This window comes from Apium graveolens, chromosome 9 (assembly GCF_009905375.1).
Source record: "Apium graveolens cultivar Ventura chromosome 9, ASM990537v1, whole genome shotgun sequence".
Lineage (NCBI taxonomy): Eukaryota > Viridiplantae > Streptophyta > Magnoliopsida > Apiales > Apiaceae > Apium > Apium graveolens.
Window position 1 is genome coordinate 145,025,453 of NC_133655.1, and position 13,089 is coordinate 145,038,541.

General features: G+C 39.6%; 1 pseudogene; it reads right to left on the minus strand.

Annotated features, from left to right (window-relative positions):
- Positions 1-9,933: 9,933 nt before the first annotated feature.
- Positions 9,934-12,645, minus strand: LOC141682891 (U-box domain-containing protein 45-like; annotated as a pseudogene).
- Between the last annotated feature and the right edge of the window lie 444 nt (positions 12,646-13,089).

Genomic DNA, 13,089 nt, shown 5'->3' on the forward strand with positions numbered 1-13,089 from the left:
TATTTATTTTAATTAAGTTAAGTGATATTTATGGAAAGAAAGACCGTGATGATCCGGATTCCCGACCCCGGATCTGGGGGTGTTACATTTCATCTTTAGAGTGCATGAACTCTACCCAAGTGTATCTTGAGTAATCATCCACCATCACAAGTGCATATTTGTTTCTTGAAATTGATAAGACATTTACTGGCCCAAACAAGTCCATATGAATAAGTTACAATGGTACACTTATAGAATTCACAGTTTTTGACTTGTGACTTGATCTTTTCATTTTTCCTTTCTGACAAGCTTCACAAACTTCAACTTGAGCAAACTCCAGTTTAGGCATATCTCTTACTAACTCCTTTTTGACCAAGGTGATAATTATCTTGAAATTCAAGTGAAACAATTTCTTATGTCATAGCTTGCTTTGTTGTTCTGATGCCTTACTGTAGAAGTAACAAATTCCATCCTTATTTGTTGAGTCTAAGTCTGTAACAAACAGGCTTCCTTTCCTTGCTCCTTTCATAGCAACTTCACCAGTTTTTTTGCTGATAAAAGTGCATTTTTCTTTGTTGAATAAAACTTCAAATCCTTTGTCTGCATATTGGCTAACACTGAGAGGATTCACTTCAAGACCAGTTACCAGTGCTACATCTTTAATGACAATATTTTCAGAAATAATCTTTTCATATCCCATTGTGAATCCTTTGTTGTTGTCTCCAAAGGTCACCAAAGGGCCGGCTTTCTCCTCAAACTGTGATAGCAGGGCTTTATCACCTGTCATATGCCTGGAACGTCCATTATCTATGATCTAGATGACTTTCTTCACTTTGCCCTGCACACAATGAGTTTTAAGTGTGTTTAGCAACCCAAGCAGTGTTGGGTATTTTCTTCTTGTTAACTGATTTAGCAGAAGTAGAATGAGTAGCTTCAGATAAAATAGAGTTCATTGACTGTTGAGCATTTTACCTTTCTGTTGTAGACCCAATTTTTGTTTCTTTGAGGTTTACTCTCAGTTTGTAACAACTTTTCATCACTTTCAAGTTGCAAGGAATGCAATTAAACTTATCACAGAAGGAGTAGGGATCATTTGCATTTCTGAAAGACTTCAACTTCACCTCATTCTTTTTCAGCTTCTCCCTTAGCACTGCTTCAATTTCATTTGCACACCTGATCTTGTTCTTGAGATAAGCATTCTCTTATTTTACAGCTTCAAGCTCCACCAACAAAAATTCAGTTTCTCGCTTCTCACTTTCAAGCTTCTAATTTATCTTTGTCAGTCTGCTCACTTCATTAGCAGCAACCATGCTTGTGTGAATGTGAAACATTTATGTGCTCATCTTCACTACAGTTTCCTTATATTGACTCACATTTAAATCAATGGTGGTAAGAGTTGGTACCTGTGATTTAGATGAGGATGATTCACCTTGCTCCAAGGCCATGAGTGCCTAATTTCCAAATTCTTCATCTTCATCATTTTCAGAATCATCCCAACTTTTACCCTCTACAATATAAGCTTTACTTTGTTGTTTCTTCAAAAGAGCTTCATACTTTGCTTCCAATTCAAGATAAGCTTTGTCTTTCTTTGCTTTATTGGGTTTCCTGCATTCTGTAGCAAAATGGCCTAGTTCATTATAGTTGAAGCACCTTATCTTAGATCAGTCAACAGATCCAGTTTTGTAACCATTCTTGCAGTCAGAAGTGTACTTCCCTTTTCCTTTCCAGCCATTGTCTTTGTTGAAAGACTGTCCTTTACCCTTGAAAAATCTTGGTTTCTTCACTCTAATGTTAGAGAATTTTCTAGCCAAATAGGCCATTGACTGATCTAGCTCATCCAGTTCATCAAGAGTATAGAACTCATCTTCTTCCAATTCCAGAATGACCTGTTCCTGTGAATCATTTATTCTTTGCTCACTTGTTGAAGCAACTAGAGTTTGAGATTTTGGCTCATCATTTGATGTTTGGCTTTTATTGACAATCAAAGCACTTGAGCCATCTACAACATGTCCTTGACCAGAACTTAATAATTTCCTTTAAATTATTTCTGGTTCATATGTTTTGAGAATTCCATATAGAACTTCGAGTATTATTCTGCTCAAGTCTCTCCCTTCCCTGATAGCTGAGATTTTCTGTTCCAAATGATCAGGGAGAGTAAGCAAGAACTTCAAGTTCACCTCCTCAGCTTCATAGTATTTGTCATGGAGCTGCAAGTCATTTATCAGCTTGTTGAACCTTTCAAACACATCTGTTATACTTTCCTTTGGCTTGGCCATGAAACCTCATACTGTGAAACCAGTATCCTTCTTTCATTAGATCTAACTTCCTCAGTTCCCTCACAGAGTATCTCAGTCTTTTCCCATATTTGCTTGGCAGTGTTACAGTTGACAATGTTGTTGTACATTACATTGTCAAGTGACTCAATCAATATCAGTTGCAAGCCACTATCCAGGGAAACTTTCTCCTTTTCAGGCTCAGTATACTCAGAAGGGTCTTTTGGAGCATAATGAGTTGGAATGACCATATCACCATCTGTTGATTCTTCAACTCTAACCATAGGAGTGAAAGGCCCATTTTTGAGAATCTGAATATAGAGTGGATTAGCCATCCTGACAAACAACAACATTTTCTTTTTCCAAAGAGTGTAGTTAGCTTTGTCAAAGGTAGGAATTTTGATGCTACTGATTTTCTGTGTATTCATTCTTCCAAGATCTTGAATCTGTTCACTTTCAGATTTTGCTCTAATACCACTTTTTAGGAAATGAATAACACAGAGAGGGGTGAATGTGTTTTACTGTTTTTAAGCTTTTCTTGAATATATTATGGTTGAACAAAGTAAATTAAATCTTGTAGTGAAAGTGTGTTCATGCAGAAATTAAACTTGCAAGAATAAAGAACACAGATTTTCAAAACTTACTTAATTTTATATTAAAATTAAGAATGTTTTGCTACAAAATTTCTAGGCTATTTGTTGATAAAGAGCTAAGCTTCTTCTTGAGAGAGTTACGAGATTTTCTTTCTAAATTGTTGCAACTAAACAAAGGACCAGTATTAACTTTATAACTCAGCTAACTGCTGGTTTACACAGTGTACAATAAGACATGCTGTTAACTTTTGTAAACAGTCACTTGTCATTTCCATTTATAGAAAAGTATATCTTCTATTTCTGGCTTAGCATATCTTTAGCATCCCATGTTTACTTTGATCCTCCTTTATTAGTTAATCTTCACCATTGATCTTGCACATTCTTCAAGCTGCTTTTTATAGACTTGTCAATCCAGCTGTTTGGATTGTTTGTTGATTGTTAATCTTGGATATTGAACTGATCTGCAATTTTGTACTTTGAGATTTTACCTCAAGATCTCCAGTTTGATCTGCAGAGAACTTGACATCTTGATAATTATATTGGCTTATCGAGATCTCTAGTACTCTATAGTTAATTTGGCTTGTAGAGGTCTCAAGTTCTCTATAAGAGAATTTGGCTTGTCGAGATCTCTAATCTTTTTATCTTCACTTTGACTTATCGATAACTCTGAGTTCTCTAGTGGCTTCTTGACTTGTCGATATCTCAGAGTTCTCTAGTCAAATTTGACTTGTCGATATCTCAGAGTTCTCTAGTGAATTTTGACTTATCGATATCTCTGAGTTCTCTAGTGGAATTTGACTTATCGATAACTCATAGTTCTTTAATGAATGTTGACTTGTCGATAACTCTAAGTTCTCTAATGAAGAAATGACTTGTCGATATCTCCAATCTTCATGTCTTCAATTTGGCTTATCGATATCACTGAGTTCTCTATAAGCTTTCATGAGTTCTCTATAAGTCATTCTGGAGTTCTCGAATGAATTCTCTATAACACTAAATCTGTGACTTGTAGAGATGCTGAATTAGAATATTTTTCCTAAAACAGATTTATTCAACTCCAAGCTACTTCATAATTCTTTTGAGGCATGATCTTCTTGATCTTCTTCCAGATAGAATTCTTAGGCTTGACACTGTTTATAGAAAAAGACTCAAGTCTGCTCTTTTGACATTTTTACAGACTTTAAGTATTACAAGTACAAAATACAAGTTAATATAACAATACAACTTACTTAGGGTTGACAAATTATCTTATTCTTGTTAAGGTACCGACATGTCTTGCACAAAAATCGCTTCTAAGGCCTGATGTTGCTCTTCAGTATTTAAGCATCTTAAGAGGGGCTGGCTAACGGATCGACGATACATTCTTCCGTTGATGAGAGTGTAGTTTGATGCCCTGTACTTTATTTTTAGGGCTTCCCTTCGGTCCAAAGGCAGGATTCCTTTTTCCAGAAAGTTCAGAATCAAAGTCATCCAATTGGTGCCTTGGTGAATTTCAAGACATTCTTTTTTCTCGATCGAAGGCGTCTTGGATTTGGTGAGGTAGATAGAACCGGTTAGGCTCTATGTCTCTGCTGAAGCTAGCCTGGAAAGGGAATCCGCCCGACTATTGTTTTCCCAGCCTATTTGACTTAGCTCAAAAGTTTCAAATGACAAAGAAGAGTCTTTTACCTTAGTGGCATAAGCCTTTGTCTGAGGGTCCCTTTTTTCATATTCTCTTGAGAAGTGCTTGACTACTAGCATGGAATCACTAAACACCCTTATGTGCTTTGCCTCGAGGATCGGGATAACTCCATTCCTACAAGAAGGGATTCATATTCTTCTTCATTATTGGTGAGGGGGAAGTCGAACCATAGAGCCTGACATATTTCAAACCCGTCGGGGCTGGAAAGTATTAAACCTGCCCCACACTTCTTCCCGGCGACCGAACCATCCCCAAAAAGCTTCCATTTACCCGAAGTCTGAATGACTTTTTCTTCCGATGTAAGATCCTACGGCTCGGAAAACGTGCACTCGACCATGAAATATGCCAAGGCTTGAGATTTGATCGCCGTTCGGGGGATGTATTCGAGGTCGTATTCCCCCAATTCGATGGACCAGGCCACGACCCTTCCCGAAATTCTGGTCTTGTAAAAATTTTCTTAAAAGGCTGGTCGGTGACAACCTGAACCGTTCGGCTCTGGAAATAGTGTTGTGATTTTTGGGAGGCCATGACCAGCCCATATGCAAATTTTTTGGCATTGGGTACCTTGTTTCTGCATCCCTAAGGACGTGAGATATGTAGAAAACAGGATGTTGGTTACCTCATGATTTTTCACAAGTACTGCTCCCAGTGTTCTGTCAGACACAGCTAAGTAGAGCTAAAGTGTTTCCTTCATATCAGGCCTCATTAAGAGTGGTGCTTTGGTGAGATATTATTTTACTTCCTCGAACTCCCTTTGACATTCGGGCCACCACTCAAAATTTTTTGACCCTTTAAGCACGACGAAGAAAGGAAGCGCCTTTTTGTCTGATCTGGAAATGAATTGCCGAAGGGCGGCCAATCGGCCGGTAAGCTTTTGGATATCTCTTGTGCATTTAGGGGCCTCCATGTTGATAACTTCTTCGATTTTCTCCGGATTCACCTCTATCCCACGAGCACTGACCATGTAGCCTAGAAACTTTCCATTTGACACCCCGAAAGTGCACTTGTTCGGATTGATCCTCATGTTATTTCTTCGAAGAGTCTCGAAGCATTCTCTTAAATCCTCGGCATGATCTTGGAACAGGGACTTTACGATCATATCGTCCACATAAGCCTCCATATTCCGACCGATCTGCTCCTTAAACACTTTGTTCACCATTTGCTGGAATGTGGCTCCAGCGTTCTTAAGTTCGAAGGACATTTTGATATAAGCATAAGTTCCCTTCGAAGTTATGAATGCTATCTTGGGCACATCCTTGTCGTTCATGACAATTTGATGATAACCAGAGAAAGCATCAAGAAAGCTAAGTACCTGGTATTCGGTCGTGGCTTCTATCAGTTGGTTGATGCTGGGTAGGGGGTAGTGGTCCTTTGGACAAGCCTTATTAAGATCTGTGTAGTACACACACATCCTCCACTTTCCATTGGATTTTTTAACGACCACCATGTTAGACAACCAGTCAGGGTATTCAATTTCTTCTATAAACTTACCTTCCAACAGCTTCTCCATTTTGGCCTCGATGACCTTCTATCGTTCAGCTGCAAAAGCCCTCTTCTTCTGCTTCACCGGTTGGCCTTGGGCTCTACATTAAGGCAATGTTTAGCCTTCTTGGGATCCAAACCAGGCATATCTTCTGGCCCCCAGGCGAACACATCATGGTACTGCCGAATTACTATAATAACATTTTCCTTTAAATCTCTCTCCATATTTCTCCCAATTAGGAACCATTTTGCCCGAATGGCCTGCATATAACTCAACCTCTTCTGTCTCGGCGGCTGGCTCAGCGATCGGACTTGAAAGATCCGCCCCAAACTTTTCCAACTCGATGTTCACGGTCTCTCTGCTCCCACTGGGCTCTGCTTCGACTCTTTTTCTCTTTCCAGTTTCATCTGGCTTCTCATAAGCCTGATCTTTCCCAAGTCCTCTAATATTATAATTCGGGCGGTTTTCTGATCACCCCTCATCTCTCCTACCCTTTTTCTCAGTTGGGAATTTAAGCTTGAGATGGGGTATTGACTCTACTGCCTCAAAGGTTGACATGAACGGTCTTCCCTGAATAGCATTATACGAACTCTCGATCCGAACCACGAAGAACTTTACTGGCTTTTCAACAGTATATGGCAATTTACCCAAAAGGACGAGAAAAGTTATCATACCTTCAAACTGTATCGGGTGTCCCCCTATGGCATATAGAGGTGCTTCGTTGCAGGTTTCAAGTTGTTATCCCGCTAAGTTCATCTTACAATTAGTCTTGTGGAACAGTATGTTGGCCGAGCTGCCAGTATCCACAAGCACCTTCCAAATTTTGTTCTGTCCAATGAGAGGGTTGATGATAAGGGGGTCTTCATGTGGGTGAATGACGTCCTCATAATCTTCTGTACTAAAAGTCATAGGCATGTGGGGCTTCGACTGACCGAACCGATAGAGGTTGTACACTTGTCAGGCATGCTTCTTCTTCGTTTTCTTACTATTCTTGTCCAGCATACTGCCCCCGGATATTGCCTTCACTTCTCCCCTTATCATGTCTCTTTGTTCGGGCTCCTCATCTTCTGGTTCTTCCTGATTATCCTTCGGCCCCAGTCTGTCTCTTAGATCTCGGACGAACTGATTAAGTTCTCCTTCTGTGATCATCTGTTTAATTAGCTTCTTGAGATGGTATCATTCATCAGTATTATACCCCTTGTCTCTGTGATAATCGCAGTACTTGTCGGGGTTCTTCTTATGGTTTGGGACTTTCATCTTGCTTGGTCGTACGAACCCAAGATTTCCCTTGATCTCATGGAGAATCTTGGAGATTGGCGCATTTAGAGGGGTGAATACAGCCGAATCTCTATCTCGGCGCCGTTCGGCCCCACGATCAGTTTCTTTACTTCCTTCCTTCCTGCTCTCCTTACGGTCATTCCCAGATATTGATCTTTCGTATCTTTCTGCTTGCTTCAATCTGTCATCCATTCGGGAATCTTTGTAACCCCAAATACTTTCCATCTTCCGCCGAATGTTCTCACCCCTCACATATATATCATTTAGGGATTTGGGGGGAAAATCTTGAAGGGAGGAGCAAAGTGTTTTTTACCTTTGTAGGGGTCTAGCCCCGCCGTAAGGAAACCCATAGCTTTGAATTTGTCCAGATTTGTGACCATTCTAGCTTCTTCCTTGAATCAAGCCAAATAAACCCCTAGTTCCTCATTCTCCCTCTGTCTACAGTGGACCAGGGCCTCAGTGTCCTTTTTCCTTTTGGAATGGATGCGAGTAGTACTTTAAGAACTTTCTCTTCAGCTGCTCACACAACCCGATGGACCTGGGTTTGAGGGATTTGTACCTCGAGGCCGATCCCTTCAGATAGGTCTTGAATATTTTGCAGAGCATGATGTCATTATGCCCCATCCCAATCATTAGCAATTCATATTTTTTGCAATGGTCCTCCGGATCGCCCTTTCCATTAAACTCATTCATCTTTGGGAATTGCCTTCCTCGCTTGGGGGAGGTTGGTACTGATCGATTTTTTCTGTCATAATCAGCTCTCGGTAGACTCGTTTGTCGCCAAACATAGCCTTTTCCAGGAGAGTGAGCCTGATTCGGGACCCATCAAGCTCTTCGTTCAAATCAAATGAAAAGTGTTGCCTTGTTCGCTTCCTTCTGGGGTGCGAATCAGAGTCAAACTCATCTTCTTCGTCATACCCCCTATGGTCTTTCTTTTGTTTGGTGGTTTTCTCTAGTTCATCAGCCTGCAATGCTTCGCGCAGTGCTTTCTCCTGTAGCTCAATTTCTTTCCTCTAGAGCTGCAGGGCTTTCAGTCATAGCGCATTGGCCTCTCTTCGCTTCGCCTGGGCCTCTGCTTCTTTCTTGGCTTGGTCATCTTTTGCCTTGCCCTTCTCCACGACTAACTTTCCTGCACGGATCTTGACGAGAAATGCCTCTTCTTCAAGAGTCAACTTGATGACTCCATCGGCGTCCACCAGGGAGGACGTCTGTCCCCCGTCGTGAGGAGGGAAACCAGGTGGTGGTGAGTGCTCGTGAATTGTGTGTGTCATTGTCTCGATATCTCGTTTGTAATACTTGTAGTCCCACAGACGGCGCCAAATATTACGCCCAGATCTTTTTCGGACTGAGTGAACGGTCTTCAGCCTCCTAGGAACTGCCTTTGGCTGCTACCTGAAAGGTAAGAGAATGCGAGGGATTGTCCCCCCGATTCACCTCCGGCGTGAGAATAAGACCTGGTTGTAAAGTGGGTTTAAGGAATACAAGAAAGTAGAGAGTATTTGAGAGAATGAGTGTGTAATTGTGTATGTCTTACTTTTCTGGGTTTTTGTACCAGATCTTGCCATCAATGCTTCGTCCGTTACACCTTAATCATGAAGAGGAGTGAAAAGGGGACGTTACGATTGTGTAATCCTAACGGTTGGAGTAGAAGTGGGCCTCAATCCGCTGAGCTGATTGGGCCTTCAATTTATGAACTTGTTGGGGTCGAAGGCCCAATAGTATAATTGTCAAATGGGCCTTCGTTCGGGGGGTTTTATTGGGCCCATAACTAATAGGTAATGCATTCACATTTACCACACAATAATATATGAGAGTGAGTAAAACATGGAACATTTCTTTAGAGACCTTTTTCTTATTCAGATTACTCTTGAGATAAAAAAAAATAAGAGGGAGAGAGATGTTAAAATGAGAGTGGATGAAAATAATAATAATTTTCCTTTTCCCTTCAATATCTAATCCAACATCTTGTGTAGTGGTATCTATAGGAATTAGAGGTGAGGTGACCAATTATGAGAGTTTGAACCGCTATTTCAGGACCGACTCGTACGACCCCCGATTTATTCGGCCCGAACCAGACCAGTTCAAATCCGCACAACTCGTTAAAACTGAAGGGCCGATTACGAATATAGAAATATAAATTTGGGACCGAATCCGACCCGCACAGGCCCGCACGTCTATGGTCGATCTACTATCATATTAATCCAATATTTTACTTAGTATATACTTTTCGGTAATGGTTATATTTTGGTAATCCTTTTTTAATTAATAAAAAAATGTATTTAACTTTTGTTTAGCATGTGCATAGTAAAGTGGAGACTACAAACATTTGGGGTCTAAGAGAAAAAAAATCAGCCCAACTGTTGAAACAAGAAAGTAAAATCAAATCATCTGCTCGTGCATCTAAAGCTCATAACCACAAGAAGAAGCCCGCAAGGCCCGCGCGAGCTCGCGAATCACAATACCGAATACGGTTCTATATATCCTGGTTCGAACCCGGATTGGGCCCGGCTCGTTACTATTTTGTGCCGGTTTAGTGTCTGGTGTTTTAGTGCTTAACCCGCCGGATCGCACAAGTGGTGAGCTCTATTCCTTTTACAGAATGTTAAAAATTATAACTTGTGCGTGAGTATGTTTAACCGCAAAAAAGATATAAGATATTTTAATTGGATGTGAGAGTATGTTTAACTAAAAAAAATATGCATTATGCCTATAACGGGTGATTTACAACTAGAAGAACAGATGGAATAAAAAGGAGTACTAAAAAAAGCAAATTTCTAATACAACCCGTCACTTGGTACCCTGGTGTAGACCTGGACTGGCAAAAACTATCACCTCTTATTGGTGCCCAAAAATATTAAAACAAGATGGAGCATCCTCAAAGACAATTCGTTGAAGGATTATTTCGAATAAAACTTGAGAAGCATAGCTAGTAATCAGGCATATCAGCAGAGGTGCATACCATGGCTCTCTGTTGTAATTGTCTCAAACTCTGTTCCATGCTGACCTGCACCATCGCAGAAAGCATCTGCTTTGCTTTCCCAGATTGTTCTTCGCCGTCAATTTGAGATATAATGTTGCATACAATATTGTCTAGTGTGTCGGGCTGAATCTCAGACCGGGGGTAAGGAGAGTCTCTCAGTAACTGCAAAAGTGTTTTTGCTTTTGGCCGGGACTTGGATGTTCCTTGGACAGTGAGCTCAAGAAGACCCGGGATTACGCCTTCTCTGAGTATTAGTTCCCTATATTTACATCGATCAATCTGACACATGATCAGAAGGGAACTAACTGCATGTTCTCGGCTATGAAGAGATCCGCTCTCAAGCACTTCAACAATTGCAAGTACTCCACCATCTTCAGATGTTAATGCATTTCTGCCCTCGTCAAATTGAACTATTGTTTCTAGAAGTGCGATACATTTTTCAGCTAGTTTGGAAGATTTTTTACATGTCTTCAGCAAGTTTACTATAGAAGGAACAGGTTGTGCTTGAAGAATTAAATTAAGGTTGTCAGGGAGAGTGGAGAGATTATAAAGAGCCATAACAGCATCAACCTTGGCCTGCGGGCTTCCATTTCGTAAGATATCTACAAGAAGAGGAATGGCCCCAGAAGCACTAATGGTTGGTTTGTTGACTGAAGAAGCAGACAATGTTAGCAAAGAAGCAGCTGCATGCTCCTGCATATTATGATCTTCTGATTTCAGAAAACCTATAATTGGTTCCAGGCCACCGGCTTCAATGATCCTAATTTTGTTGCTGCATCACATTCAAGCACCTCGTTATTGTTAGTTACTTGAATATAAAACTGATGTAGATTTCTAAAATTACAGACTTTCATGGATCATCACATTTTAGACTTGGTATTCTATAGAATTTGAACAGTTATTACAGAACCAAAGTGTATAGTACTCAACTACTTGGAGTTAGTAACGGAAGTTACGGAACGACCTTTAGGCTAGTTAGCACTTTGGATAGAAAAGATATACTGAAACAATTTCATAGGGAAAACCTATATACAGGATAATTACTTGAGAAAGTTAAATGATGACAGTAAACTGATTTGCAAGTGTAAGGTAGGTAACCAAGTGAACTCATGTTTATAACTAGAACCTCAACAAAACATTGTTTCAAATAGCACAAGAGTACAAGAATAATTTGTTTGCACAATACTCACAACTTGCACACTAAGAGCATAAGGACGGAATGATAACTTCTGAAATTCTTCGAATTTATTGACCAAAACTGACCAAGCTAGTGCAGTCAATATCATGATAACATCTTAACATGGCGCCAAAGGAAAGAGAAAAGATCAAATGGATCATAGTCCTATGCTACTCTCGACTTTCCTAAAAAAATTATAATTTGAACAGGGCATGAACGGATTCAAGGAATTAAAGTCCTGCCGAGCAATGCTTTTATTTTGATATAGCTGGCAAATTCGATAACATAGTCGAAGAATCTACTATCATGAAGAAAAAACACACAATTAAGTCAAACAAAAACCTTGAAGAAAAGGAAGGAATAAGATTCCATTCTTGCTAGTGAAATGCTGAAGGGGAAGATAATGAGAAAAATGAACCAGTTGTAAGTTAACCAAGGATAAACCCACCATTGAACTTAAACAACTCATATAAAAAGAATTTGATGCTATAAATAAAAAAAGGCCAAGTCAAATAACATCTGTATTCCTTATTGTGGCATCACAACATGACCCATCCAGATAACTTAAACCAATCTTAGCAAATATTAAATTGCTTTCTGATTAATATTCTTTTCAGAAAGTGCCACTGTTGTGTGTCTAATGTTCCAAATAATTTCATAGTGAAAATTCCGAAAACGAAAATGTAATTCTTGACCGAATCAGGTAGCACAATAGGTACAAACTCTAACCAGGCTTTGAAAACAATTGAAATTTTATAAAAGGTATCAATAGTAGTCCAACAGTAATTGAAATATGCAATTCAAGTAAACAATGTGTGTTTATTTAAAGTATGGAGATAGAGTTAGTACGCTTCATCTTTGACGGCGAGATTGAGGAGTGCAAGAATAGCAGAGTGATTGAACTTAACACAGTCCGAACGAAGCATGTCGACTAAAGGCTCGATAGCAGGGTAAAAACGACGACGAAAGTGTTGCGATGACAGTTAAACGTCGAATCTCCTTAGCAGCATAAATCTTGGAACAAGGATCATGAGATTGGATGAGCTTGAGAGTTTCATACACAGATGAACTGCACTCCATTTGTGTCTCAATAATTGACTAGTCGGTGAAATGTTTGTTAAGGGTTATATTATGAGGGAAATATCTCAAGGGAAACGTAAGGTTGTGAAGAGAAAAATGACAAGCTAGAGCGTGCTGCCGTGGCGTTAAGCAACATATATAAAGCGACATTTCAAATATTGTTTCTCATGACACGCCCTCTTTAATCCTTTCTTTGTTTCAACCACTCTTTGTCTTTGCTTTTCATGCTCTATATCATATGCTGTATAATGCGTATCTATTATGCATGTGCAGTCAGCATACTGTTTTTGGTTTCTCTTTGAATACTCCCAAAGTCTCGTCCGACTACTGATCTACCATTTACTAACATTATTATTCAGCGTTTACAACGAGCTGGGAGGAGGAATTAAATACTTTGGTATACAAACGTTAAAGCCTGTTTTTGCCGACCAATTATTACAAGCATCTCTAATTTGAGTCCGTAACAAATTTTAATATCAGGTAGAATGGTTAATCATATTTGAAAAATAAAATTTTATTATTATTTTAAATTTTAACGGTTTTATTCATATTTTATATTTATCTT